At 43.9% G+C, this 27,467-nt stretch overlaps 2 long non-coding RNA genes across 3 annotated transcripts; one reads left to right on the top strand and one right to left on the bottom strand.

Moving 5' to 3' along the window:
• LOC116585556 lies at positions 1 to 22,590 on the bottom strand. 2 transcript variants are annotated; one of them, XR_004283685.1, is made up of 8 exons: positions 22,496 to 22,590; positions 20,840 to 21,211; positions 17,655 to 17,753; positions 16,670 to 16,758; positions 14,637 to 14,740; positions 8,423 to 8,523; positions 116 to 141; positions 1 to 42 (listed from the first exon to the last, which is right to left on the bottom strand). It is a non-coding gene; the product is annotated as an uncharacterized LOC116585556 (long non-coding RNA). The 2 variants fall into 2 exon arrangements; XR_004283686.1 differs by lacking the exons at positions 20,840 to 21,211; positions 22,496 to 22,590 and adding an exon at positions 19,578 to 19,925.
• A 137-nt stretch (positions 22,591 to 22,727) lies between these two features.
• LOC116585555 lies at positions 22,728 to 27,053 on the top strand. The gene is made up of 3 exons (XR_004283684.1): positions 22,728 to 22,825; positions 24,555 to 25,288; positions 26,384 to 27,053. It is a non-coding gene; the product is annotated as an uncharacterized LOC116585555 (long non-coding RNA).
• The last annotated feature ends 414 nt before the right edge of the window (positions 27,054 to 27,467 follow it).

Here is a 27,467-nt window from a genome sequence, read left to right as displayed (position 1 = left end):
CTTGGAACTTTCTTTTCTTCATCTCTTTATTCCATGCCAGCACTTAAATGACACTTTTTCTTGTTGTTGTTTTTTTTAAAGAGAGACTCCCACCCCTCCACCCCCTCCCCCACACCCCCATCACCACCTCTTCATTGTGCCCTGGTGCAAAATGCAAAGGGCCCCACCAATGATGGGGCCATGCCTGGGCTCAAGATGGGTTCTCCACTAAAACTCAAAAATATTCTCTCCAAGCAGATTATATATCATTAAACTCATTAGGGCTCCCCATCCAGCAGCGTACTGCTGCGTGTTCCCACACATCCCCTATGAGACACAACTACTCGACGTCACTGATTATTAATACAGGAACATTCATCGTATGGCTTCCTTGAGTTCTTTGAGATTAAAGATCATATAGGTAACAGATAGTCTTCTGAGAAGACCCTACCCCTTTTCCTCACTTGTTAGCTCTCCCCGGTGGCTCTGGGTATTTTCACTAACATCTCACAAACCTCCCGAATGAAACACTCATAAACCTCTCCCTCAACCACCCACACCACACACTAATGGTAATACCTATTGCTTATCAGCTGAATTTCTTTTCTGCCTATATTTTTCCGCCTGTATTACCATGTCTTTGCTGTATTCTCTCAGGTATACATATTTTTCTGTCTCTGTCTTTTTTAAAAAAGCAAATGCACCTTTACTGGCCTCCTTCCGTAGAATACTCAACATATTAGCTATGCACAAATGCGTTATTTCCTAAAGTAAAATAAGTTTTAAAAATATTAAGGGTAAGGCCAGCAAGGTATTTTAGAGATCATTAAGCTCACATTTTTCCAAAGTATTTTCTTTAAGATTTTATTTATTTATTTGAGAGCAAGAACCCATGCTCGAGCACTCGCTCTAGAGAACAAGGTGAGGGAAGGGGAAAGGGGCAGAGGGAGACGGAGAAGCAGACTCCATGCTGAGCAGGGAGCCCTACTTGGTTCACAAACCCAGGACCCCACGATCATGACCCGAGCTGAAGGCAGATGCTTAACTGACTGAGCCACCCTGGTGCCCCCAAAGTATTTCTTATGGAACTATAATTTCAGGAGTAATTAAAAGCTGCTATTTTGAAAGAATAACAAAAGTAGTAACAGAAGGTTTTTCTATGGTCAAACACTTTTTGGCAATCCTGGATAAAACAGTATTTGGCAGATTTCTTTACTGTAGCAATTCTTAGTGCTATGTGCTCCGTGAATTTCCAAGAAAGGGATGTTTCTTGCTGCATTGTCCAAGGACTCATATTTTGAAAGAATCTATAGAACATACTTTGGAGGATGATAATCTATTCTGACCCAGCACCCCACCCCCTCCACCACTGACACACACACCAAGAAAAGTTATTTTCCTTGTTACAAGCCTAGAATAAGAACCATGGCCCCAGCCCACACCTCCTGATCCCTAGGCAGGACTCCTTCCTCTACATCTTAGAAAGTCAGCACTGACATGGGTCTGCACAATCATACTTTAGTAAAATTACCCTTATCTTCCATTCTTTCTATTCCTATCCCCACAATCTACTGCCCCCAGAAGCCCAAAAACCTTTTCCTTTTTCTTGTCACTTCACAGATTTATCACCCTTTGTTAAAATGTGTGGATAAGCCCTTGAATCCAGCCACCCTTTCCAGATCTTCATTTCTTACTAATAAGCCCTCCATACACATAAACATCAAAATAGAAACATCAAATAAACTTTGTACACCTTTTCTTCTGTTAACCCATCTTTTTGTTAATTTAATTAGCATGCCCCAGTCACCAAAGCTAAGAGGGTAGAAAAAGTTTTTCCCTTCCCGATGCCCTCCAACCATACTTCCTTCTGTAAAATCACTTCCACCACATCTGTGTGTTCTTGGATCACTAAATCAGATCAAGGATCTAAATCACTAAATCAGAAGTCAGGATATGAAGAAGAAAGAGTTCCAAATTAAAAGGGAATACTGTACATTACATCTGATATTAAGACTTTAAAAATATGATAGAACATGAGATTTCACTTTTCGATTATTTACATACATATGCAGATCGCAAACCACAAACCCTCTTACAAAATTCAGTTTAGCTTCATCTTTTGCCAGGAGTCCACATTAGTTTTATTTACATGGAAATCATTGTCCCCTTCATGGTTGTACCAGAATATCTTCAGGAAGTTTCATTCCCAGAATCTTTTTAAACAGCCTCACAGTTTTAATTGGCACACTTGATTTCCCTCCCATCCTCTACCCTCAATAAACTGTTGATCAATCAACCAATAAGCAGAGATGTACGACTGAGGAATGATAAAGGAGACGTGGTATATATATATATACAATGGAATATTACTCAGCCATCAAAAACATGAAATCTTGCCATTTGTAGTAACGTGGATAGAGCTAGAGTGTATTATGCTAAGTGAAGTAAGTCAGTCCGAGAAAGACAAATACCATGGGATTTCACTCATATGTGGAACTTAAGAAAGAAAACAGATGAACATACGGGAAATGGGAAAAGACAAAAAGGAGACAAACCATAAGAGACTCTTGATGATAGAGAACAACTGAAGATTGGAGGGAGGTGGGTGGGGATGGGCTAGATGGGGAATGGGCCTTAGGAGAGCACTTGTGATAAGCCTTGGGTGTGGTATGAAAGTGATGAAACACTGACTTCTACTCCAGACACCCATATTGCACTATGCATTAACTACCTAAAACTTAAATTTAAAAGAAAATGAAACACAGATGTAAATGGCCGGTGGGGTTAGAGCACTTCTAACCTTGACATAGAGCCAGTTTAATTTTTCTGAAGTAAAAAAAAAAAAATTCCTTCTACCTTTAAGACTTCTCATCTAGGTTACCCTTCCATGGATCAAAATCCAAAAGCCCAGGAAGTGATCTCAATTTATCAAACCTGTTGGGAGGAAAAGCCTTTGATATGCAGCAGACCTCCATGCCTGTTTTGACTCGGACTGGCTGCTTGGTCTCCAGAAATCCACTGGGTTTTCAGGCTTCCACTAAGAGATAACTAATACACACACAAGCAAACACCAGCTCCTCGTAAAACACTTCCTTCTCTCTCTTCTGTCCCACTCCTAATAACTTCACCAATATGGGTCAACCCACAGTTATTCCTTGTATGTAAAACAATTACTCTGCAAGCCTCCTTCAAGTCTGACTTCTACCTTACTGTGAACCACTGCTATGACAGTAATCACTGTTATATTTTTACCCGTGACACTTGGCGGAGAAAGATCATGCCCTAATTTGTCAAGGGGAGAAACGCCATAAGGCTAATGAGTGAGGATTCCTTCATGTTATTAAAGCTCTTTTGACCCAGTTTCTGCAGGACAAGGTGGGAGCACATCAAGGCTGCCAGTTCCTAATGCATTTTCCAGTTCAGTTCAGCTTAACAAGCATTTTTTTAAAAAACATCTTAAATATACAAAGATTAAAAAGACATGGCCTCTGCCCCCAAGGACTCAGAGTTAAGTGGGAGCAAGAGAAATAGGAAAAGGCATTTTGAAGGTAGTATGACAAGCACCAAGCAGAGGCGAATGGACCGTGATACTAATGAGGCCTAAGCTCTCACATTCACAGTCCCTTCTGTGAAAGAAAGTTCCTAGTGTAGGGGCTAAGGGCAGGCCACCCCACCATGGGCCCCAGAGGCGTGAACATTATTCTGAGTTAAAAGCAATCAAAACCCAGCAGATTCAAGGAAAAACTGTTTACCTTCCCCACAACTGCCTGCTTATACCAGAAAGAGAGCTATTAACAGAGGACCCCCCCGCCTTTATAGGAGAAACGTATCTACATTATCCAAATATCTCTTCTAGCCTTCCTGTTAATGGTCCTTCTTCCCTTTCTCCCGTTCATATCCCCAGGTCGCTGCCCCTTTCCTAAGCATCATGTTTCGAATCTTTGGCATTTGCACATCTGTGTGGATTCCTCATACCTATGTATGTATACTATTAAATTTGATTTTTTTCCTGTTAATCTCACACCACTTTGAATCAAACTCCAGCTGGAAGGATCTTGAAAGCCAGAGGAAAATCTTCCTCCCCGGCATTGGCAAGATGTTCGTATGCTCATAAGCTTTTCTGGTTACAAAATTAAGATAATTATGTACTCCCTTTTATTTGTTCACTTATGTATTTATTTGAGAGAGAGAGCACATGCGTGTTAGTCAGGAGGAGGAGGGGGGAGGGAGAAAGAATCTGAAGGTGAACCCCAATATGGGGCTTGATCCCATGACAGCGAGATCATGACCTGAGCCGAAATCAAGAGTCAGATGTTCAATGGACTGAGCCACCCAGACACCCTGTGTACTCTCTTTCTTGAGAATGACACCCAAACTGTGCAGGCTGACAGCCTATGCTATCAGAGATCAGTCCTGATGCTACGCTCCTGTTTAGAGGAAACAGTGGGTTTTGACTGGTAAGGATGGGAAATTCCTCCTCAAACCTCACCCACAGTAACCGCAACACAGAGACCTTGTAGCACAAGTGACATGTCCACACCATTACAATGCTGCTGCTATCAGTAAAGACCTTAACCCCCAAAGGGTATGTTTTTTCAGTGCGAAATGAGGACAGAATTTAATGAAATAAATAGTCAAAGCTCGATCACTGGTCATTGACCCTATCGTAAGAACTGGCTTGGCCATCTTCGAAAAGCCCTGAACATCACTAACAGAGTGGTTTTTGTGCAGAGAAGTGGGCAAAATGTTAACCTTCTGAAGTGGAAAATTTTTACATATAGATGAGGCAAAGTAATTTATAGCACTAACTTGGATGTTATAGAACTTAGAATCAATAAGCCTTGGGAACTCCCCAAATCTATCTATATATAAAGCATATTGATAGCTGGTTAGACACAAGAGAGAATTGAGATATATTTATATACACACTTACGCACATATGTGCGAGCTTAATTATGTCAACCCAACTTCCAGGCGTACAGAGGACTCCACCCAAAACAACATGCTGCTTGCCCACGCCTCTCAGAACTTAAGGTAGCGAACTAAAGACTCAAAACTCAATCTCCTCTTTATCGCCATCCTTAAAGTTCTCAGTTTGATTTACAGAGGATCAAGAAGAGAATTAGATCTATATAAGTTGTTATTTGTTAGTCAGATGAAAAAGAAACAAAAAGTAGCCAAGGCAACTGTAGGTCAATCGTGAACATCTTCAGTTTCCGGTTAAGTCATGCTTTAGGGTTACTGTGGGAGATGCTAAGGGCTGCCACCTCCTGCTCACAGGAACTGGGCGCTTCTGAGAAAACAGGGACTGTTTCCTGTTATCTTTGTTGCTTCTAAAATGGGCCCAACAGAGGGGCCTCAGGCTGGCTCAGTGGGTGGAATGTACATCTCTTGATCTCAGGGTTGTGAGTTCAAGCCCTCCATGCTGGGCATGGAGCCCACTTTAAAAAAAAGGTGGGGGAGGGAGCCTGGGTGGCTCAGTGAGTTGAGGGGCTGTCTCCGGCTCTGGTCATGATCCTACAGTCCTAGGATGGAGTCTTGCATCGGGCTTCCTGCTAAGTGGGGAGCCTGCTTCTCCCTCTGACCTCTCCCCTCTAATGCTCTCTCTCATTCTCTCTCTCTCAAATAAATAAATAATAAAATCGTTTTTTAAAACTTCAAAAAATAGAACAGTGGGACAGGTAGCTGTTCCCTCCACCACCATTTCCCACCATTCTACCTCCTTTCTTCCCGCCTGTTCCCATTTCCTTTTCCCAAGGCTGGCTCGTCAAGCTTTTAGCACTCTTTTTATTCATCCAGAAAAATGTTTAATAAGCATCCGAAGCCGGTGGGCAAAGCTTTTGCCATTTTGTTTCACCCACACACAAAAAAACCAAAACTGTTTTAATTCCTCTTCTGCGGGATGCCAGTGAGTGGTACAAAGTTGAGTAAGACCCTTGTGTTCTGTCTCAGCTCCCCCCTGGGTCCCATCTATGTGGAACGTTGTTATTGTGGGCTTCTCCGACCTCTACCGAACATTCAGTAAACTCCTTTAGAGCAATGTGGTGTCAGAGTACCCTCCCAGGCCCTTCTCAGGCAGAGAGCTTCTCACATGGGAAGCATGCTCAGAAATTACCTGGGAAGGAGGGGGGCTCATTTCTCAGCTTTCATTCTGGTAAAGAGCATTCAAGAGGACATTTCCTTCCTTTTTAGAAGACACTTCCAGGGGTATCTGTTGCAATATTCCAGTTTTTGAAAAATCACGTCATTAAAAAATCAATTCTAAGCTCGATCCTAACCAGCCATGTGATTTTAGGCAACTCGACCTCCGTGAAGATCAATTTTCTCCTATGTAAAATGGAGATAATATATTTCTTTTCTTTTGGAAATAATGTATTTCTATTTCCCTGAAATACTCTGAAAAAGAAGTAGAAGATAATGTATGCAAAACACAGTATCCTTCACCTAATACATATTCAAACAATGTTGCTCTAATTGTTACTGACATAAAATGCAGAGTATAATGCCTGGTAGAAAGTTCGGTATTCTCACTGTTATGATTACCTGTGTTTATCACCAGGCACTTAGGGGCCTCTGTTTGACTAAAAATGCATGACACAGTCCTATTTCAAGGCTAAGCTCTTTTCCTAGCATGGAACTCTCAGAAGTTTCCAGAAGATGGCCTTTAATGAAAACTGTTTGGTCTTAAGAACATTTCAAGGATTTTGAACACTATGGGGGAAAAAACTATACCCAGTTTTTTTTCTCCTTTCCAATGAAGACCCAATAGAAGGTTCTGTTGAAATGAAACGAGTATCAACAGAGGAATAAAATGAAGTTAAGTGGGTAGGAGAAGAATAAATGAAACAAGATGGGATTGGGAGGGAGACAAACCATAAGTGACTCTTAATCTCACAAAACAAACTGAGGGTTGCTGGGGGGAGGGGGGTTGGGAGAAGGGGGTGGGGTTATGGACATTTGGGAGGGTAAGTGCTTTGGTGAGTGCTGTGAAGTGTGTAAACCTGGCGATTCACAGACCTATACCCCTGGGGATAAAAATATATGTTTATAAAAAATTAAAAATTAAAAAAAAGAAAAAAAATAATGTAATTCTGGGGCAGCTGGCTGTTTCAGTCATTACAGGGTTCACCTTTTAATCTTGGGGTCATGAGTCTCTTTAAAAAGTTAGGCTTTTTATACTTGTATAAATAATACAATCAATTGTTTTTGTAGATGAATGTGATTACCCCACTTTTTAATTAAATAAAATTTGTATCTATACTGAAAAAAAAAATGAAGTTAAGAGTGTTATTAGACGACCAAGAGCATCATTCAACTCAGACTTCTAAAGAAGTGGGACTATTTGATGCATGAAGCATGCCCTCAGCGGGAAGATCAAGTCCTAAGTACTGGATCTTTCGCTCTTCAGTTATGCGGTCTGACACAACTTAAATTGCATCCCCCCCCACCCACCCACACCCCAATGGGGTTACTGCGATTACATTAAATGCTATATGTCATATACACCGGTGCTCAGTAAATGTCAGCATTCGCTTTGATGAGAGCAACAAGGCACGAAGATCTATTGAACAGACGTTGTGCCGAGAATGGACTGCAGTCCCCCCATCATGTGTCCAATACTTTGTCAAGTTCTACAAAGACGCTAATTATGAACCCATGCAACCTACAACCTTTGAAATGAGATTTAGAGCAGGAATGATTTTTCCACTCCATTTTCCCAGGATTATATAAAGAGTAAAGGGAAAATGAGCCTGTCTTCATTCTTCCACTCACACTCTCTCTAAATTTGGAAATTACATTAATTCTCTTTACAGTGACTGCCTCACTAATGAGTTTACCAAGTGATATACAGCGTTGACAGTAAATATTTCATCTTAGCCATGGACTAGGTTTATTAACTGAATTTTTCACGTGTTTATTTACCGATTTTATTTCTTCAATGCCTATGATGTATCAGCAAAAGGAGACTCAGACGTGAATGAACCAGACTGCAACCCCCAGGAGGGCAAAAACAAATCTGACAAAGTTCACAGAATAGGGACAACACCGAGTCACATGGGAGGCAAGGAACAAAATCTTTCCTAATTGGCTGGTTTGAATAAATGACATATTAAGTTCTGTACCTTTTCCAATATCTCAACTTTCACACACACACACACACGCGCGCGCGCGCGGAACTGAATTAGGCTAGAAACTACTACCCACATGCAGTGAATGGCTCTCTCTGCCCTAGAACACAGAATTCTTCTGCAAGATATTCTGCAAGGCTATTCAGAAAAAGATTATAAATCATTTCTATATGGTTCACACATGTGCACACGTGTGTACCGGTGTTGCAATGCTGGGTTAGGAAACACGCAAGAAATAACCTTGACCTTAGGCAGCCTTGATGCGATTGATTAGCTTGTTGGGGAATGCATTCAAAGACTAAGCATCTATTCACCTTTTCACTGTGTTCCCAGCTTCTGGTGTCAATGAGAAGCAAACAGCTTGATTATCCTACGGTTACCATTACATCCCCATCCTAGATTCACAGATTGGCTTCTGAAATTGAAAAAAAAAAAAAAGAACGTTATCTTCTTTTCTTCTCAGAAGGTCGATATTAGGAGGAGAGAGAACCGAATGTGAACCAAGTCACATATCTGTTTTAGTGTGCGTAGACCAGAAGATACCATAAGAAGAGAAACCTGAACAAATTTAAAAAAAAGAAGAAGAAGAAGATGGGGCGCCTGGGTGGCTCAGTCGCTTGAGCATCTGCCTTTGGCTCAGGTGATGATCTCAGGGTCCTTGCTCCTCCCTCTGCCCCTCCCCCTTCACATACACCCCCAAATAAATAAATTAATATTTTAAAAAGGAAGGAAGGAACGGAGGGAGGGAGGAAGGGAACAGACAAGAAGTACAGTGCTTGAAATGGATTTTCTGATATTTGGTTAGTTCTAGGAATTATAAGTTGGCAGAGAGACGGAAAATCTACATGATGGGGATGTCACCTGCGGGGAAGGCAGTGGAGAAGGGGTCAGAAGGCCTGGCTGTGGGTCCCAGCTATGTCCCTGGCGTGCTGTGTGACGTTTCACAACACATCGATGGGGCTCACGTTCCTGTTCTATAAACTGGAAATCTGGGCCAAAGGATGCTTAAATAATCTTAGAGATGATTTCCAACGTCTTTTTCTGCATGTGTATGTATGTGTCTACATCTCTAAATGCATATGTTATGCTTCAGCCGGGAGACTGAACCCAAACTAAAAGCTGGTTTGAACTAGTGGGACCGGGGGCACCTGGGTGGCTCAGTCAGCTAAGCGTCTGCATTCGGCTCAGGTCCTGGGATCGAGCCCTGTGTCAGGCTCCCTGCTCAGCGGGGAGTCTGCCTCTCCCTCTCCTTCTGCTGCTCCCTCTCCTGCTTGTGTTCTCTCTCTCTCCCGCTCTCTCTCGGTCAAATAAAAAAAAGTAAAAAGCCTTTAAGAACTAGTGGGACCATGTGGGGCCATCCAGAGCTGGGGTGTGAGGCTGTAGAAGGAAGTCCAGGGACTTCTCTGCACAAAAGAAGGGTAGAACAGCACATAGCCCAAGAGGATGGCAGCTATGTCTGTGATCAAAAGATCCCCAAAGGAAATGCAAAGGTCACAGAAAATGCAGATGGGGGGAGCATCGGGGGACACGTCAAAGGTGAGGATTTAGCAGCTGAAGGAAGTCACTGGGCCAGGTAGCTAGGTGAGATGAAACACAGTAAGAAGACCCTGGAAGGATGCTGTCCAGTGCACTGGTTTAACCACAGAGAACCTATATCAGAAAGAGAAGAGAGGGGCGCCTGGGTGGCTCAGTGGGTTAAAGCCTCTGCTTTCGGCTCAGGTCATGATCCCAAGGTCCTGGGATCAAGCCCCACATCGGGTTCTCTGCTCAGCAGGGAACCTGCTTCCCCCCCTCTCTCTGCCTGCCTCTCTGCCTACTTGTGATCTCTGTCTGTCAAATAAAAATCAAATAAAATCTTTAAAAAAAAAAAAGAAAGAAAGAGAAGAGACCATGCAATCAGAAGCAGCAACATGTCAATGTCAATGTCGTCAATCCATTTTCTCCCTCCCTTCAACCTCCTTCATGATCCTTAGAAACAAAAGAGAGGCTTAGTTGTAACAGCAGGCTGTCAGCGTTGCCATGATTCCCATTCAACTCACAGCCCTGCCAAGTGGTCCCGTCTCCCCGTCCAAGAACCAAGTCTTACAGAACCAGACAGTGGAGAGTGAGGAGGCAAAGCCAGCATCAGCAAAGGTCCAGGCCAGAGGGACTCCATGCACTGGCCCTGCCCTTCCTCAGGGCTAGGAAGCCATGGCCAAGGACAGGTGCCAAAGCCTTATGTTCCCTTCCTCCAAGACTATGTTCTTCTTCCACTGGATCCAGAGATCCTTCTCCCCGAACCTGCTTCCAGGGACTGCATAGACCTCTTTCTCAGACTGTCCCCCTAAGGGGAAACCATGCCCCCAAATACACCTCTCAGCCTAAGTGGCGTTCCAAGAGTGCCTTTGAGGACAGTGCTTAGATCACAGACTGGGTGTCCATATGTGTGTGTGAGACAACCGTCCCCAACAAAGGATGGGGTTGGAGACGGGACAATATGGGGCATGGGCTAGGGGCTAGGCTCAATGCTGGGGAGCCAGGAGCCATGGATGAAGGGCCTCATCCGACTCCCCAGAGTCTCACAATTCAACACGGAACCTGGCTCCTACCTTCATACCAGGGTAGAACGGTAGAACACACTCCACACTTTCCACAGCTGGCTTAATTGGTAAATTCTAACTTTTTAAAATATGGTATTAGGCCTCCCTTTCCACTTCCACCTTGGGCCCTGCCAAGGTTAGGAGGGGCCCTGCCAAGGTTAGGAGGGGCCCGGGCAGAGCAAAGCCAATCTGCAACGTTGACTTTAAATAATCAGCAGCAACAGAGGTGGTCACACCCAGAGAGTTTCTTGAACACACGCGGATTATTTTTACCCGTTTGAATAGAATCAACCCCACACTCCTTTATTCTCTGAGTATATCCAGATTTCCAGTGAGTTACAGAATAATCATTTTCTACACCGTATGTGCGTAGGGGTGTGGGGGATAGCAGGGGATGGGTAGGGTGTGATAGTTCCACAGAATCCCGAATTCTTTGACCAAATTTGGCACCTTGGCAGCATTTTTTTTTCTGATAACCATGTAACACTACTTAGGTTTTTTCCTCAAATGCATACAAAGAACATGACGTTTCTGAGCTCCATATTTTGCAAAGAATAGGACACTTGTTCTACTCTACCTACATCTGCTGGGGTTAAGGACTCTCCATATATTTCCACCATCCTTGCATCTGTGGCCCAGCTGTTAACCACGCACCTGACCTATCTCGATGGCTATGTCGTTATTTCTAAAATACTGTTTTCAGCTTCAACATCCTGATCTACGCGACGGTCAGTTTTACCCCTCGTCTGGAATGCTCACAACCCTGTATTTAACTATGACCTCTCTCTCCTCTGCCTCTGGTCTGAGCTGAATGAAGCCAGTTTGGGCTCTTCCAAAACCACTTAGATACTCGCCCAGCTCCGAACATGGTAAAAACACACAGTCTGATTCAGGGGCCCCATCCTAGTCCCAGCTCTGTTGTGACTCTGCTCCCCGAGGAATCCCAGCCAGATCTCTTCCCGTCCCTGAGTCTGAGTGTCCTTGTCTGTCAGCTGAAGGGGATAAAACCTCTCCATTGCCGGTGGAGTAAAGTCCAAACCTAATTGGTTCAGAAAAGACAAAATGTGTGTGTGTGTCTTGGCATCGGGGCTTGGGCACCTTCCATTTCCTCTCGGGACGGTGGGCGCCTTAGATGGGATCAGTGAGCTTCTGGCTCGCTGCTGGAAAGTTACCAGGATCCAGTGTTCTACAGGAACTTGGATTTCATCTTTAAAAAAAAAAAAAAAAAAAAATACCTTTACACTGATTTTAGGCCCACAAGGCTTTTTTGCGTGAGATGCTTTGCAGAACGCAAAGGCAACAGGCACACGGGGGGAGCTGCTCAGGGGGAAAAGTGGGGTGACGGCCTGCTGAAAGGCAGCTCAGTAAGCTGTGGAGGGGCGTCTGGGGGGGTGAAGCGTGAGGTCCAATGGAAGACCACTCTTGCACAGAGAAGAGCCTAAAAGTGGAAAGCCCTGCTGAAAGCCTAGGTAGGGCTCTTGACCTCTGGTGTGGTGTTCACCGACAGACACCGGGCACTACCTTTCATGAAGACTGGCAGAGTCCAGAGGGCACAGTATGGCTCCTTGAAAGGAGCGTGGGACCTACATTCCCATGGTATGTTTCCTGGCCAACCTGAAAATCCTCCCAGCTACAATTAGAAATGCTCCCTAGAATTCACAAACCATGGTGTTAAATGCAAAGTGGGGCTCACGGGGAAAAGGGAGGGCACCTGTTTACTGGGGCTGCCATTGCAAAGAACCATGGATGAGGTGGCGTAAGCAGAGGAAATGTATTGTCTACCAGTCCTGGAGTCTCAAAGTCCAAGACTAAGACATCGGTAGAGCTGGTTCCTTCTGGAGCTTATCCCCTTGCCTTGTGGATGCTGTCTTCCCACTGTGTCCTCATACAGTCTTTTCTCTGTATGTGTGTGTGTCTAGATTTCCTCTTCTTCTTCCTTTTTTTTTTTTTTAAGATTTTGTTTGTTTATTTGACGCCGAGAGAGAGAGAGAGAGAGAGCACAAGCAGGGGAAGTGGCAGGCAGAAAGAGAATTAGGCTCCCCGCTGAGCAGGAAGCCCAATGCAGGACTCCATCCCAGGACCCTGGGATCATGACCTAAGCCGAAGGCAGATGCTTAACCAACTGAGCCACCCCGGCATCCCCAAATTTCCTCTTCTTCTACAGATACAGCCATACTGAATGAGGGTCACCCTAATGGCACTCATTTTAACTTACTTACATTTTTAAAGATCCCGTCCCAAAATACAATCCTGTTCTAAGGATTAGGGTACTCGGACTTCAACATATGAATTTGGGGGGATGGAGGAGAACAAAATTTAGTCTGTAATGGTTATTTCCTGGTTTCCAAAACTAAAGAAAGACCCAGAATCACAACTGTTAGGGTCTTTGAGCTGGTGTGGCAGATGCCCTAAGTGAGGGAAAAGGATGAATGCCTCAGCCACAAGGGGCCTGGGCCCTTCCTCTGAGCTAAGAGATGAGATCTTGAGCCTGAGTAAAGCAAAGTGCTAGAAACAAGGTCTTCAAAGACCTGCAGCCTTAGTGAAAAGATGGGCTTGAAATCATCTACTGAGTATCACACGGTGGTGAGAAGACAGTCTACATCATCCTGGAGTCTGATAGACTAAGGGAAGGGAAGTCTTCACAAGAGTTGTAACCCCAAGCCTGTGCCCTTGTACAGGCTCAGACTTAATCTGACACTATCCCTAGGGCCCAAGAAATTAATTATAGTAATTTCTAAAAAGAGTAATTGTATAATGATACTCTTAATTTTTCAACCCCTAGTCCAGAACATATTATGTGAGACTGTTTCTGAAATGTGATAGCTCTTGCTTATAAAATGATCTGGTCCTAGTGGGCTTGGGATGTATATGTGTGTATATAGGGTATGTGTGTGTGTGTGTGTTTCGATTTTTAACCACAGTTTCATGATGATTATATATCTATTAGATGTCCTGTCCATTCTTTTTTTTTTTTTTTAAGATTTTGTTTATTTATTTGACACAGACAGAGAAATCACAAGCAGGCAGAGAGGCGGGCAGAGAGAGAAGGAGAAGCAGGCTCCCTGCTGAGCAGAGAGCCTGATGTGGGGCTCGATCCCAGGACCCTGAGACCATGACCTAAGCTGAAGGCAGAAGCTTAACCCACTGGGCCACCCAGGTGTCCCGGCCCTGTCCATTCTGGAGTCAAAACCAATTCTGATTCAGTTAAGTGGGCAACACTTGGTTTTGCCTCAGGTCATGATCTCAGGGTTGTGGGATCAAGTCCTGCCATCGGGCTTCACACTTGACATAGAGTCTGCCTGGGGCTCTCTGTCCCTCTACTTCTGCTCCTCCTCCCCGCTCTCACGTGTGCCCTCTCTCTCTAAAATAAATAAATAAATCTATTTAAAAAAAAAAAAAGTCTTTCATCAATTTTTACTTTCTCAATGAAGTATTTCATCCAAGTTTTCACATTTGATTGAAATAGCATTATTTGTGCTCTACTGAGAGCCCTGAGCCCTGAACTGTAGCATTCATTTTTATGTCCGGTTTTCCATTCTTACTGGCATTTATTTTCTCATATTTGTGGATAATCTTGCTAGAAGTTCATCTTTTTCATCAATACTTTTCAAGAATTAGCTTTTGGAACCATGGGTGTTCTCTATTTTTTTTTTCCACCAATTTGGGTTTTTTATTTATGATTCCTTCCCCCACTTATAATGAGTTCACCGTTTTCCTGTCTTCACATACAGGCAATAGTGTTTCCAATGCAATGACGAGCTACGGCATGACAGCTACCACAAACAACACACACGTCGATCAATGGGCAAAACTGTGTTCCAACCAAAGTTTGTTTATAAAGCAGGCAGCGGACTGAACTCAGTGAGCACTCCACAGTTTGCCAACCCTTGTTCTAGACAATGGGACAAGAAGAAGACCTCTGCAACTCACCTCAGGAGACTCTTCTTACCTTCATCCCCCAAATCAGGCCAGGGTAAAGAAAAGGTTAATGTCTCTTGCGAAAACAGAAGCAAATATCCTATAGAAGACATCAGGAGACGGCACCCAGCAATACTGAAAGTAATCACAGAACACATTGAAACAGGGCTTGTCCAGGAAAGTAAGGGCCCACTGACACTAGAAAAATCTATTAATATTTTCAGTATAATTTCAGTCAAATTCTCAACAGATTTTTTTCAAATGGAAGTGTAGTTGACACATAATGTTTTGTTAGTTTCCGGTGTATAACATAATGATTCGACATGCCCACACGTCACGCTCTGCTCACCACCAGCGTGGCCGCCATCTGTCTCCGTACAATGCCATCATCATCCCGCCGACTCTCCCCTATGCTACCTTTCATTCTCATGACTTCTTCATTCCATAACTGGAAGCCTGTGCCTCCCACTCCCCTTCACCCACTTTGCCCATCCTTCCCCACTCCCCACCCCTCCCCTCTGGCCCCGACGAGCTTCTTCTCTATATTTCTAGGTCTCAACAGGTTTTTCACAAAACTTGATCCCCATACTCACTCAGTAGGCCAAGAATAGCCCAAATTGTTTCTAAGGGAAAGACTATGTGAGCATTTTTTATAAGTATCAACTTACTAGGAGAGTATAATGGAACCAATGTAATAATGGCTCAGGGAGGGGGCGCCTCGGTGGCTCAGTGGGTTAAAGCCTCTGCCTTCAGCTCAGGTCATGATCTCAGGGTCCTGGGATCGAGCCCCGCATCGGGCTCTCTGCTCAGCGGGGAGCCTGCTTCCTCCTCTTTCTGCCTGCCTCTCTGCCTACTTGTGATCTGTCAGATAAATAAACAAATAAATCTTAAAAAAGAAAAAAATCACTCAGGGAGCCCACATACAGAAGGGAGCTGGCAGGTGACAGAGTAGATAAAACAAATCAAACAGTGAAAAAAATACACTGTTCCATAAGTGGTGCTGAAAATTTTGGTAATTCATATAATGAAACACAAAAGTAGGCCTCCAACACACACATGTAGGTCAATGTCTTAAATATAAGAAGCCAATCTCTAAAATTTGGAGAATATCTTTATGACTTCCGGATGAAAATTAATTTCTTAAGCAGAATACAAAAAGCCAAAACTATAAGGAAAATTGTATATAGGACTACACTGAAATGAACCACTTTATCACAAAAGGCACAAAGAACTAAAAAGGCAAGCCTCAGACTAGAAGAGGACATTAATAAGACATATGCCAAATAAATATTTATGAAAAAAGGCATACAATCCAAGAGAAAAATGTAAAATTAATAACAACTGGAAAACCACAAAAGAAAACATCCAAATGGCCAATGAATATATAAAAGAAATGATTAGGAAATTCTAGGGCACCTGGGTGGCTCAGTCAGTTAAGCATCTGCCTTTGGTTCAGGTCATGATCCCAGGGTCCTGGGTTCGAGTCCCACATCAGGCTCTGTGCTCAGCAGGGGGTCTGTTTATCTCTCTCTCTCATAAATAAACAAAATCTTTAAAAAAGAAATTCTAAATTTATATTTTTAAAGATTTTATTTCTTTATTTGATGGACAGAGATCACAAGTAGACAGAGAGCCAGGCAGCCGGGGGTTTGGGGAAAGCAAGCTCCCTGCTGAGCAGAGAGCCCAATGCAGGGCTTGATCCCAGGACCCTGAGATCATGACCCGAGCAGAAGGCAGAGGCTTAACCCACTGAGCCACACAGGCACACCTAAAAAACAAAGAAATTCTATTCATTGAAAATCAATACAGCTATTAAAATGAAAGAAATTAGCAAAGTAAAACAAAACCTATACCCATCAGAGTGGCAAAACATTAAAATGTCTAATAAACCTAGTGACTGATGTATCTTTCAAGAGGTACAACTCCTAAAGTCACGCCCTGAGAGTTCTGGGGCACCTCAGAAGTGGAGCTTCCAAGTAAGGGGGAACTCTCCCAAAGGGTAGCAACTGGTAGACAAAGTTGACCTATTTCACCACTATATCTAGTTTGGCACCAACTACTTACCAGCTCTGGAACAGCAACTCTTTCATGCTGTGAGTGGAATGTAAATTGATTGAACGTCTTCAAAGAAGAACTGGATAATACCCAATCAACTTGAAGAAAGATGTAGAAGATAGACAGACAGACAAATAGATATGTATATACATACATAATGACAATCACAATGACCAGAAACCTATCATCTTTTTTTTTTTAATTTCTTTTCAGTGTCCCAGAATTCATTGTTTATGCAGCACACCCCGTGCTCCATACAATACATGCCCTCCTTAGTACCCACCACCAGGCTCATCCCCCGCCCTGCCCCTCCAAAACCCTCAGACTGTTTCTCAGAGTCCACAGTCTCTCAGGGTTTGTCTCCCCCTCCAATTTCCCCCAACTCCCTTCTCCTTCCCATCTCCCAGTGTCCTCCCTGTTATTCCTTATGCTCCACAAGTAACTGAAACCATATGATAACTGACTCTTTCTGCTTGACTTATTTCACTCAGCATCATCTCTTCCAGTCCCGTCCATGTTGCTGCAAAAGTTGGGTATTCGTCCTTTCTGATGGAGGCATAGTACCCCATAGTGTATATGGACCACATCTTCCTTATCCATTCGTCCGTTGAAGGGCATCTTGGCTTTTTCCACAGTTTGGTGACTGTGGTCATTGCTGCTATGAACATTGGGGTACGGATGGCCCTTCTTTTCACGACATCTACTCCTATCATCTATCCTACAAAAATGTTCACATATATTTACAAAGAAAATGTTTCTTTGAGCTCATTACACATAAAATAGGAAAACTGGAAAAATCTGCCAAGGAACCAGACGACAGATAAACCAACTCAGTTGCACAATGAAATTTTTTCCGCTACCAAAATGAGAAAGAGTTGCATGAATCAAGAGGAACGGCCCTCAAACACATGATGTCAGATGCAGAAAGCAAGTAGCAATAGGACAGTATCCATAAATACACAAATGTGTAATAAAAGCATAAAAACATACTCACGAAAGATTTAAAAAAAAAAAAAAAAAAAAGCACTTCCAGGATAGGAGGAAGATGGGAAGTGGGGGTTAGGATTTTGATCCATTCATCTTGTCTTATTTCCTACAAAGTAAAAAACAAAAGAGAACAAGAACATTGAATAAATATATCAACAGTTTAACAGGTTGTTTAATCTCAATGATGAGTATATGCTATGCATGTTATTTCTTTTGACTTGATAGCATGTTTGAAATACTTCATAATTTAAATTAATTTTAAAGGGAGCCTGGGACCCATAAGCGAAGTTTTAATTGCAAAGTCCCTTACTGAAGGATTAGGAGGCACGAACTTCCATTTATAAACTAAGTCACAATGATCAGAACTACAAGCATCTACTGGAGTCTATCTGACCTGCAGGAGCTCTTTCTCCAAAGGTGTGTCATTCTCTGCTCTCAGGGCATGCACCTGCTCTAGAACCCCAGGGGCTGGCCAGAGACTATGCAGTAAGGTCACTAGCCAGAGGTCTCCAATACAGTCACACCTGCTGGCTCATACAACCCAAGAGAACAGGGCACTGTTCTACAGCTTGGATATGCTGCAGAGCTTTCTTCTGAATTGGACCCCACAGGAAACTGGCAGCCTCCTGGTTTCTGATTAAAAAAGTGGGACTTGTTTTCCAAAGTCCAGCATATATCGCTTCCAAGATCCAAAGAGTCCTACTACGCGCTCTGCCTCTTGCTTAGTGATAAGGAGGCCTGAGGGACGATAGTTTGTGTTTTACTTTAGAGGAATTGCCCTGAGCCATTGAGTCCCTGCAAATGTCCCTGCAAACGTTCCTGATGTGGCTGCCAATCCTCTGCATATATCTGTCTTCCTACAGCATCTTGAGCGCCTGTCACTGCCTGCTCGTCAAATTGTTAGGATGATGTTCTCAGTTTAGGGAACCAGCATGATGTCCTGTAGTTGTCAGGGTGAGATCCATCCTTTAGACCACGCTTTGGAGGAGACTGGGAGTGTGAATATCGTCTTAAGGTAAAAAGGGATTCTGGACCAGTTCCCCAGCAAAGTAAAGTTGATCTTCACGCATAAGGGTGTGGACATCTTTGGGGGGAGCATTAGTCTGCCTTCCACAATCCTAATCCCAAGACTTCCTGCTAAGAGCATTGTGTAAGTAAGGACTCTCTTCCTCCTAGTAAATGGTGTTAGCCTATCCACCAGGAAGATGGTCATCAGCAGCTATAAGCAGATTAGTCTGGGTCAGCTGTCTTCTTCCCTTTGAGTAACTGGGATAGAAACAGAAGATGAGCCAGCTGCTTTAAATGCTTTCTTCCTGGATTGATAGGTTTTACATCCTAGGAATCAGAAATTGGAGGACTCAGCTGTCACTTGTGGCATCTAATATCTTTCTATTATATTTATCACTTTTATTCTCTAGGAGTTCCTTAACCTATCCATCAGCTCTGTCCACCCCCCCATCCACCCACCTACCCATCTATCGACCCTTTCATTTGTACATCTACATAAATTCTCTCTTATGAATTATTTAAAATCATGCACAGGGTCTTTAGATAAAATGTTGAGCATAATTTTTTAAGATTTTATTTGTCAGAGTGAGAGTCAGACTGTGCACAGCATGGGGGAGCGGAAGGCAGAGGGAGAAGCAGACTCCCTGCTGAGCAGGGAGCCTGATGCGGTCTCAGTGCATCATCAATGTCTCCTCCCTACCGGATCAATCCCAGCATATAAACAGGCTGTCACATCTCCCATCTTTACAAAAAGCAAACAGCGCTTTTATCTGGGTGATGAGACCTTTTTAAAAGATCTCTACTTTTTTGCTTTCTTTCCCCTGTATTTTTTAAATGAATGCTTTCTATAGAAGGAGGAGGAGGAGGAGGAGAAGGCAGAGAAGACGGGAGCGAAAAGAAAAAGAAGAAAAAAATGCATCACCTCAGAAGAATTCTGCGGGATACAGGATATGACCAATGATTTCTGCTTTCTTTCCATGCCAGACATTCCCTGGGCTCCTCCACTCATTCTCCAGCTTGCCAAGACTCTGACTCTCAGAACCTTCTTGCTGCATCGAACATTCACAGAGAACATCAGAAAATGGAAAAGAGACACAGGGTAGTCACTTCCCTTCTGACGGCCCCTATTCCTAATCCACAGTGGCAAACAGAAGACCTTCATTACCAGCTGCTCCTTCTCCCCATCCAGGGGCAAGCTGTCCTCATTCAATACCTCATTCCATACTCTCCTGCCTCCTTCCTTTGAAGCCAGATAGATATTTCCTATAGATACGCCTTCATATATATTTCACATATATATATGAAATCACATATACATATAGATTTTTACATATATATGATTTCAATTAATTTACATTTCATTAACTTCAGATAAATGCTATTTACCACCATCCAATTCAATGAATTCTCTCTCCTTAGGTTTATAACCTAACACTCTGCCACATCTACCTCTTGAAGGGAAAAAAAAAAAAAAAAAAAAAAGTCCGCCTTTATTTCCCAGGGTTAATTTTGCAAATCTAAAGCGAAAATGTTTTCTAAACGGGAACAAATTGATTTCTTCACATTTCCATTTCCGTAATGGACATCAGCTGCTGTTGTATGCACACTTTAATTCACAAAGGCATTGCTTGGGGGAGGATTGCTTTCACCGACTGCCAGTCCTGAAATCAAGCGTTTCTTCTTCATTTGGACAAGGATGGGGGCTTCTGGAGTCTTCCTAAATGTTTTATTGTAGGTTGAGCAGAACCCAAGGTAGAGCCAATAGACTGGTTTACTGTAGAAAATTCTGAAGAATGTCAGCCTGTCACCGGCCCCACACTTGTTATTCTGCTAGAAGTCTATTTGCTGTCAGTCTTCCCGGGGATAGAATTGCTTTTGGACAAAACAAGTCAGACAATAGCCTGCTGGCCTGAAGGATCCTGCTGTCAACAGCCACCCTGGGCCACACCGAATGTCACCTCTTAAGGAAACAAACAATAGTCTGTCTGGAGAGCAGAGGTGACGGCGTGCCCTACTTTAGTGACATTCTTTTTCCTAAGATTATTGGCTAAAATTTCAGGTTTAAAAAAAAAAAAAAAAGCCTGCAAGGTAGGAACGCTTCAATGTTTTTGACTGCCTGCATTTAATTCGCTTTAACTTAAACTCAGAAAAAAAAAAAGTTTCAGGAGAACCTTGGAACCTTACACACAATACGCTTTCGGGGGCAAGAAATCGTGTCCTCACCACATGCCTCAGAGTCTATATCCAGCGGGGATGCTTATTCCAAATACAAGGCCAGACACATTCTCATGTAAAACACCAAAGGAAAATGCCTACAAGGTCTCCAGGTTCCTTATTAAAGGCAAAGCATCAATTACAATTCAGTTAATCAACAGGTATGAATTGAACACCGGCCATGTACCTAGCCTGAGGAGTTGGAAGAAACAAATCTTGGAGTTGGACTTGAATCAGAAACAGCCAGGCGCGTCGTTATTCCAATGCCAGCCACTGCAGGGGAGAAGAGAGAGCTGCTCCGATTCCTCCCCTCCCGGAAGTTGAAGGAATATAGTTTTCTATCTGGAGAACAAAGAAGGGAAAGGGGCGGGCGAAATCTAGAGAGTTAGGTCATGTACACCCTACTTATAAGGTGGCATTTCTACTTTCTGAAATTCTACTATTCCTTACAGTACACACATATTATTATTCCAAATAAATATAGCATGTTCTACAAACTTCAGGGTTTAGGATAAGCCTCAGGGCCAAAGGGCTACCTTCTCCAGGTAAGACAGAGACAAACTGACCTTAGGAGTCTTGACTCCTCTGCCCTGAATGTCGGCACAGGGAAATTCTCTAACTTAGGATAAGGGACCAATTTGATCGTATCTAAGGCCTCTTCAGCCTAATTAATCAATTAATGTGATTTGGGTTTTAGCTCACTAAGTCAGAGATGCTCTTCAACCTCTCCCACTCTTATCAAAAAGGTCATCAAAAGCACACTACCTGAAGACACAAAGCAATGTATTCCCAGGCGATGGTTTCCCTTGCAAATCTCCCCAGCCAAACCGGCTTCTACTCCGAGCTACATCAGAGCAGACTTGATACAGTTCCATTTTCCTGGTTTCCTTCTCAAACCAAAGATACACCCTTTCTGACCTCAGGGATTCTTACTAGGGATCCTCAGCCACACAGAAGATTGGGACAGGTTTCCCAACCTCAAGAAGCTCTGAGAAAAAGGAATGTAGGGTGTGACAGAAGATTTCACAGCAGGGTTCCCAGGAAAATAGGAAATTGAAATAAAGGGACTGCAGGGTGACTGGGAGAGGGGAAGAGGGGATTTGAGCCTAGTCTCATCTGAGGTGCTCTAATTCGGTTTCCTGGCTTCCTTCCATAGTCCACAGAAGGCGCATACTCACTGACCTAGTCCCTCTTCTACAAGATATTCCCTGAAGACTGGAGGCATTCACTCTCCTAAATACTGATTAAGAACCTGCAATGTGAGCCCAACCAAATTCTTTTTATCTCCTAAACCCCATCTCTTTGATGGAAGCTCCCTTCTCCTGCTGTTACCCCGAATCCTTACTATTTGGAACAAAATAACATTAGACCCTGTTAGAAATTATACAATGAAGCGTTGCAATCATGGTCCCTGATTTCCTGTCTCCCCACCAGCAGCCCCTCTCCCCGATGGCTCCCAGAACTGTGCCCCAGCCTCCTGACATAAGGGACGGAGCCCAGAATGGGTGCTCTGTGGACCAGAGGCTCTGGTAGGATCTGATAATCCTCACGAAGTCTGGCAACAAGGGAATTTCAGCCTTCCCTCCATCAGACCATCTCTGCAACCATGGAGAAGTCTGGAGAAACCTGAGGTAGCAGCTCTCCCCTGAGGGTCCCCAGTGGCCGCTGTCACAGCGTGTCCGGCCGGGAACCCCCCAAGCCCTGCAACCCCCCACCACAGGGACACCAAGGTCACAGCTGCCTGGACATGGGGGGTGAAGGGTGGAGTGGGAGGAGCTGTCCTGTGTGATGTCACAACTGAAACCACACCCCCCAGGCTTAATGAGGTTGACACTCACAGGACATTTACAGCTTGATTTTCAGAGACCTGTCCCTCCAGGATCAGCTCTTGTTTGTTTTCAGACCCCACTCTGCTGTCTGAGCAGAGGCCTGGACCTACACAAGTGAAGGTCACAGGTAAGATTCCGGCCCATGAGCCCGCAACACCCCGCATTCCTTACCAGGGACAGGAAGCCCAATATTCCATCCAGGTTACACCAGCGTTTGGAGCATCCGCACAGCCTCCTCCTTGTCCTACCCGCGACCTCATGGAGGCGGTAGGAGGGGGAGCAAATTTTACCTCCCTTTGATGTTAAGTCTCCATGCTGCAATGGACGCGGGATATATGTTATAGATGTATTTGCTCTGTGGTAGGTGCCATCGCTCTTCCTGAGTAATCATCAATGTCCCCGCCCTTCCCGCACCCCTGTGATTATAAAAAATAAAAATAAATGAAAGTAAAAATAAAAAACTTGTTCTAATCTCAGCTGACAGATTTGAGCCAGCCTCCCGTCTTTCCTGGTATGACCACTTTGCAATCAATCTTTCTCTCCGGGAAAAGACTAGTGCTTTAGTGTTTGGCTTTCCCCTGTGCACAGGCTGATGATCTCTTTCCAGTTGGCAAACAAGCATCCTGCTCTCCAGGAAGGTAAAAAGAAGGTACCAAAAAAAAAAAAAAAAAAAAAGAAGAAGAAGAAGAAAAAAAGAAAAAAGAAAAAAAAGTCAAAAGGACCAAGATCTTTTACAGGCTCTTCTAAAAAGAAAATATAGGTAGAGAGAAAAACAGATGCAAGACTGCCTAGATCCTCCAAATTTTGCTGGAATTCAGAGTAATATTGATAGTCAATCTTACAAGCTATAAATACCCAGAGACGTCTCCATTATCATCATCATAGCTAATCCCGCCTTCTACATAGTTACCAGCAGCAAAAATTATTTTTAAAAGATTCGTGGTGGCTTGAGAGAGCTGAAATCTAGGGAGTGTAGAACCTCACCTCAGAAAGGACAGCCCAGGGAGCTGAGGAGGCTGTGGGGGTGGGGGTAGGCAGGGTGGGTGGTTGAGCTCTGGGAGTGCAGAGTGACAGCAGGGCAGTGGGGAGCTCTGGAGAGCTGGGGCAGGGGGGTAGGGCAGGGGAGAGCAGTCACTCAGTGCCTTCCACCAGTATTTATTGAGATCCTACTATGTGCCCAACACTATTCTAGGCATGGAGGATACAACAGCAAACAAAGCAGACAAAAACTCCCTTGGATGCAGCTGATGATACTCTGTTTGGGAGCACAGAGTGGAGTAAAAAAAGATGAAGACCAAGTACATTTTAGAATCTGTTAAGTAATCCTAAGAGCCTGAGATAAAAATAATGGGGAAGAGGATCAGGCAGTTTTAGATGGGGTGTCCGGGGACGGCCTCCCTGAGAAAGTGTCATCTGAGATGTTAAAAAAGAAAACCAGAGGGGCAAAAATACTGTCACTTGGGTAAAGGCCCCAAGACAGTAAACGAAGACTTAGTACTTAATACTTAGCACTTGCAACCCCCTCTCCCACCCCCAGGAATGTAATCCTTAACCAGCCAAACTAGACTTTCCTGGTTAACAACTAGGAGGTAACCCACTGGCCTACCCTTACATGCCCCTTAGGGGAGGGCCACCAGCCCTTAAACTCTCCCCTCCCCACCCTCAACCCCCCATGCCCTCCTCCTCCATCCCACCCCTCACTCCCTCCAACTCTGCCTTGAAAAACCTTTCCTTTTCAGCAGCTGCCAGAGCCCCCCTCCACTGGCTAGATGGGATGCAGCTCAATTTGTGAATCATTTATTAAAACCAATTAGATCTTCAAATTTACTCAGTTGAATTTTTTTTTTTTTTTTAAGGGTGAAGACCAGAAGGAAGTGAGTGGGTGTGCCATGTGATGATCTGGGCCAGTGGTGGGGAGGCAGAGAAAATTTACAAATGCAAAGGCCCTGGGGTAGGAGCACCACCCTGCACTAAGGAACAGCTCAGCAGCCCACAGGAGAGCCCCAAAATGTGAGTGGTGCATGACTGACACTTAACCTGCGTCCCTGAATTCCGAACTGTTTTTGCACTCATACACATCCTGCAGAGAATTTTGCTGCTGGCTCAGCATCAGCTCCACTGGCCCGGGAGCAGGATTTCTACCAGTCATGCATCTGTTTTCATAGAACAAATGCACCGCAGAGTTCACTACAAAGAGACTTTATCCGTATCTAAGTCCAACATTTTAATACAGAGATTTGATCTATGCGCACTGTTAGGAGCCACTCCGGAAAATCACGGGGTCCTTGCTACCTGGACCATCCTCCCTCCTAGGTCCTTCAGCTCCACCCCTAAGACTGACATTAAGGAATGAAAAAAATCCCTTCTCTCCAACGAGGGTCTTGGGAAAACGTAATGGACAAAAAACAGATTAAAAAAAAAAAGTTTATTAACATGTGCCCGTGCGTCCCTCTGGAAGTATGCAACACAGATGAGTAAGGCTAAGGTGTTGTTAGAATCTGGGCTTCTGCAGTATCTCTCCCATTTGCAGGGAAGTGACAAGATAAAGGAGAAGGGTCCTCGGCTTTCAAAGGTGGCACACGGTGATGAGGTAAATATATAGAGGGAACTAATGAAATAGCGACTATTGGCGTCGGCCTATCTTTGTGCCTGCCTCTTCACGCCCATACAGTTTTCCCAGAAGAGATTTATGGCACCCTCCCCCCCATTTTCCAGGAGTTTCTGCTTTTGCTCAAATGACAGAAGGCTCAGAAAGACATCTTTCTGCCTCCAGCTCAAAATCCTGATGCCAAATAGAAACTTTAGGGGTGGTATCTTCTGGTCCCCAGCTGGCAGAATGGAAACCAGCACCCCACTTCCCTTTATCAATGTCCCCCTTTATCAATGCAGACTCTCGCCTCTCACAGACACAAGTGCTAGGGCCCCTTGACTTGGTAAATCTTGCTGATTCAGCTTGAAGCTTAACAAGCTCAGGAGGTCCGGGCAGTGATGATTTATATGCTGACAACTTACTAAACGTTCCCTAGCGTTTCTGTGCTTTCAACCCAAGGCTCTCCACAGATTCTTTCCCATGCAAATTTAATTGGCTGTTAGCTCAAAGTAACAAGCATGAAGTTGTACAAAGGTCTTTCGAAGCAAGGACGTGTAACTCCAAGAGGCTTGTGGGGAGAAAAAAAAAAAAAAAACTATTTAAAATCATCACTGCCTTTCTCCTCACTTACCAAATTAAGGGGGGAAGAAAGAGCTTTTAGCACGATCAAAAAACGCTACCGAAATCCTAGATGATGGATCTTCAGGGCCAGGAGAGAGACGTGAAAGGGAGAGAACATTTTTTCCTCTTTTCATGGAGAAATGGAAATTTGCTAATTACCACTTTGAGGGAAGGAAGCAGTTTTGACCAAGTTCTCACAAGAGGTTGGTTACTACGACTTTCAGCTCACTTATGCAACTCGTGTTTATGGAAGCTTACTATCCTGAAGTGGCTCAACAAAAACTCAAGTCCCTCAAAGAAACAGAGTTCTCAATCCACAGTGAAATTCCTCAGGACTTCCTAAATTGCCTGCGGTCAGTTATGCCCAGCTTTCCTAGAATGAAAGCTTTTGGTGTAGCACCCTTATTTAGAAGGAGTCCCTGATCAGAAAAGGAAAAGTGATGGAGGCCTTCTTTCCTCTCTCCCACCCTTCAGGAATCCCTCTTTAGAAGCTGCTTGGAAACGTAATATATGGACACATGGAAGTTTACAAAGAATATGCATACTAAATGACCTAAGAGAGTGTAAAAGATACCGCAAGATAAGCTATAATGGTCGAATGCATGACATTGTGCATTCGTAGGAGGAAGAGATCTTTGTGGGTTGGTGCGATCATGGAGGGGGTCCAGGTGGAGGTGCAGAATTCAGAGGCTGTGACAAGCCCAGAAGACGCAGGCAGAGTATCAGAGAGAACTGCTCTTAAAGCTCCAAATAGGTGGAGGCCAGGGAGAGCTAAACTTCCCTAGGTCCAGGAAGTTTCACACCAGGGAAGGCTATCCTCCCAAAACTCCACCAGCACCCCTCCGTTGAGCAACATGACAGGACCAAGGAGAGATGTTCTGGATCTAAGAGATTATGTTTTAGACAATAATAGGCAAGCTATTAAATGTTTGGGAGCAAGCAGGTAACTTCTTCCCACCAACCTCCCAAAAAAAGTATAAATCACCCAAAACAACTTGTGGAAAATTGCACAATTTTCCTCTATGTAGACCAATGCCAAATCACCACTCTACAGGTCCTAAGGGTTCAAGCAAACAAACGTCTCCTTATAGCAGCGGTCTCCAAATACCTTTTAGTTTGCACCTTTGATTAATATATTTTAATGTATCATGGCTATTGCTTAAAAAATATGGGGAAAAAAAGATACAAAGTAAATAGACATCTCTAACTTTCTCTTGACAACTCAATGGGTTCTTCTGCCCACCCAACCTTGGAGATGAACCAAGAACCATAAGCCAGTCCTGGTCTAAATCGATTAGTTCTCACTATGGTTCCATTGATAATTCTATTTTTATTTTATTTTAGTGGGCACTGTGCTAACATGGGAGGAGAAAGGGAAACCCAAAGTAACTTCTACTATCATTTTTTTTTAAACTAGCAAATGAGGGGTGCCTGGATGGCTCAGTCAGTTAAGCATCTGCCTTCAGCTCAGGTCCTGATCTCACGATCCTGGGATTGAGCCCCATGTCGGGCTCTCTGCTCAGTGGGGAGCCTGCTTCTCCCTCTCATTCTTCCTCTA

Source organism: Mustela erminea, chromosome 3 (genome assembly GCF_009829155.1).
Source record: "Mustela erminea isolate mMusErm1 chromosome 3, mMusErm1.Pri, whole genome shotgun sequence".
Lineage (NCBI taxonomy): Eukaryota > Metazoa > Chordata > Mammalia > Carnivora > Mustelidae > Mustela > Mustela erminea.
Note: the sequence above shows the minus strand (reverse complement) of the source record. Positions and strands in the feature narration are given on the sequence as shown.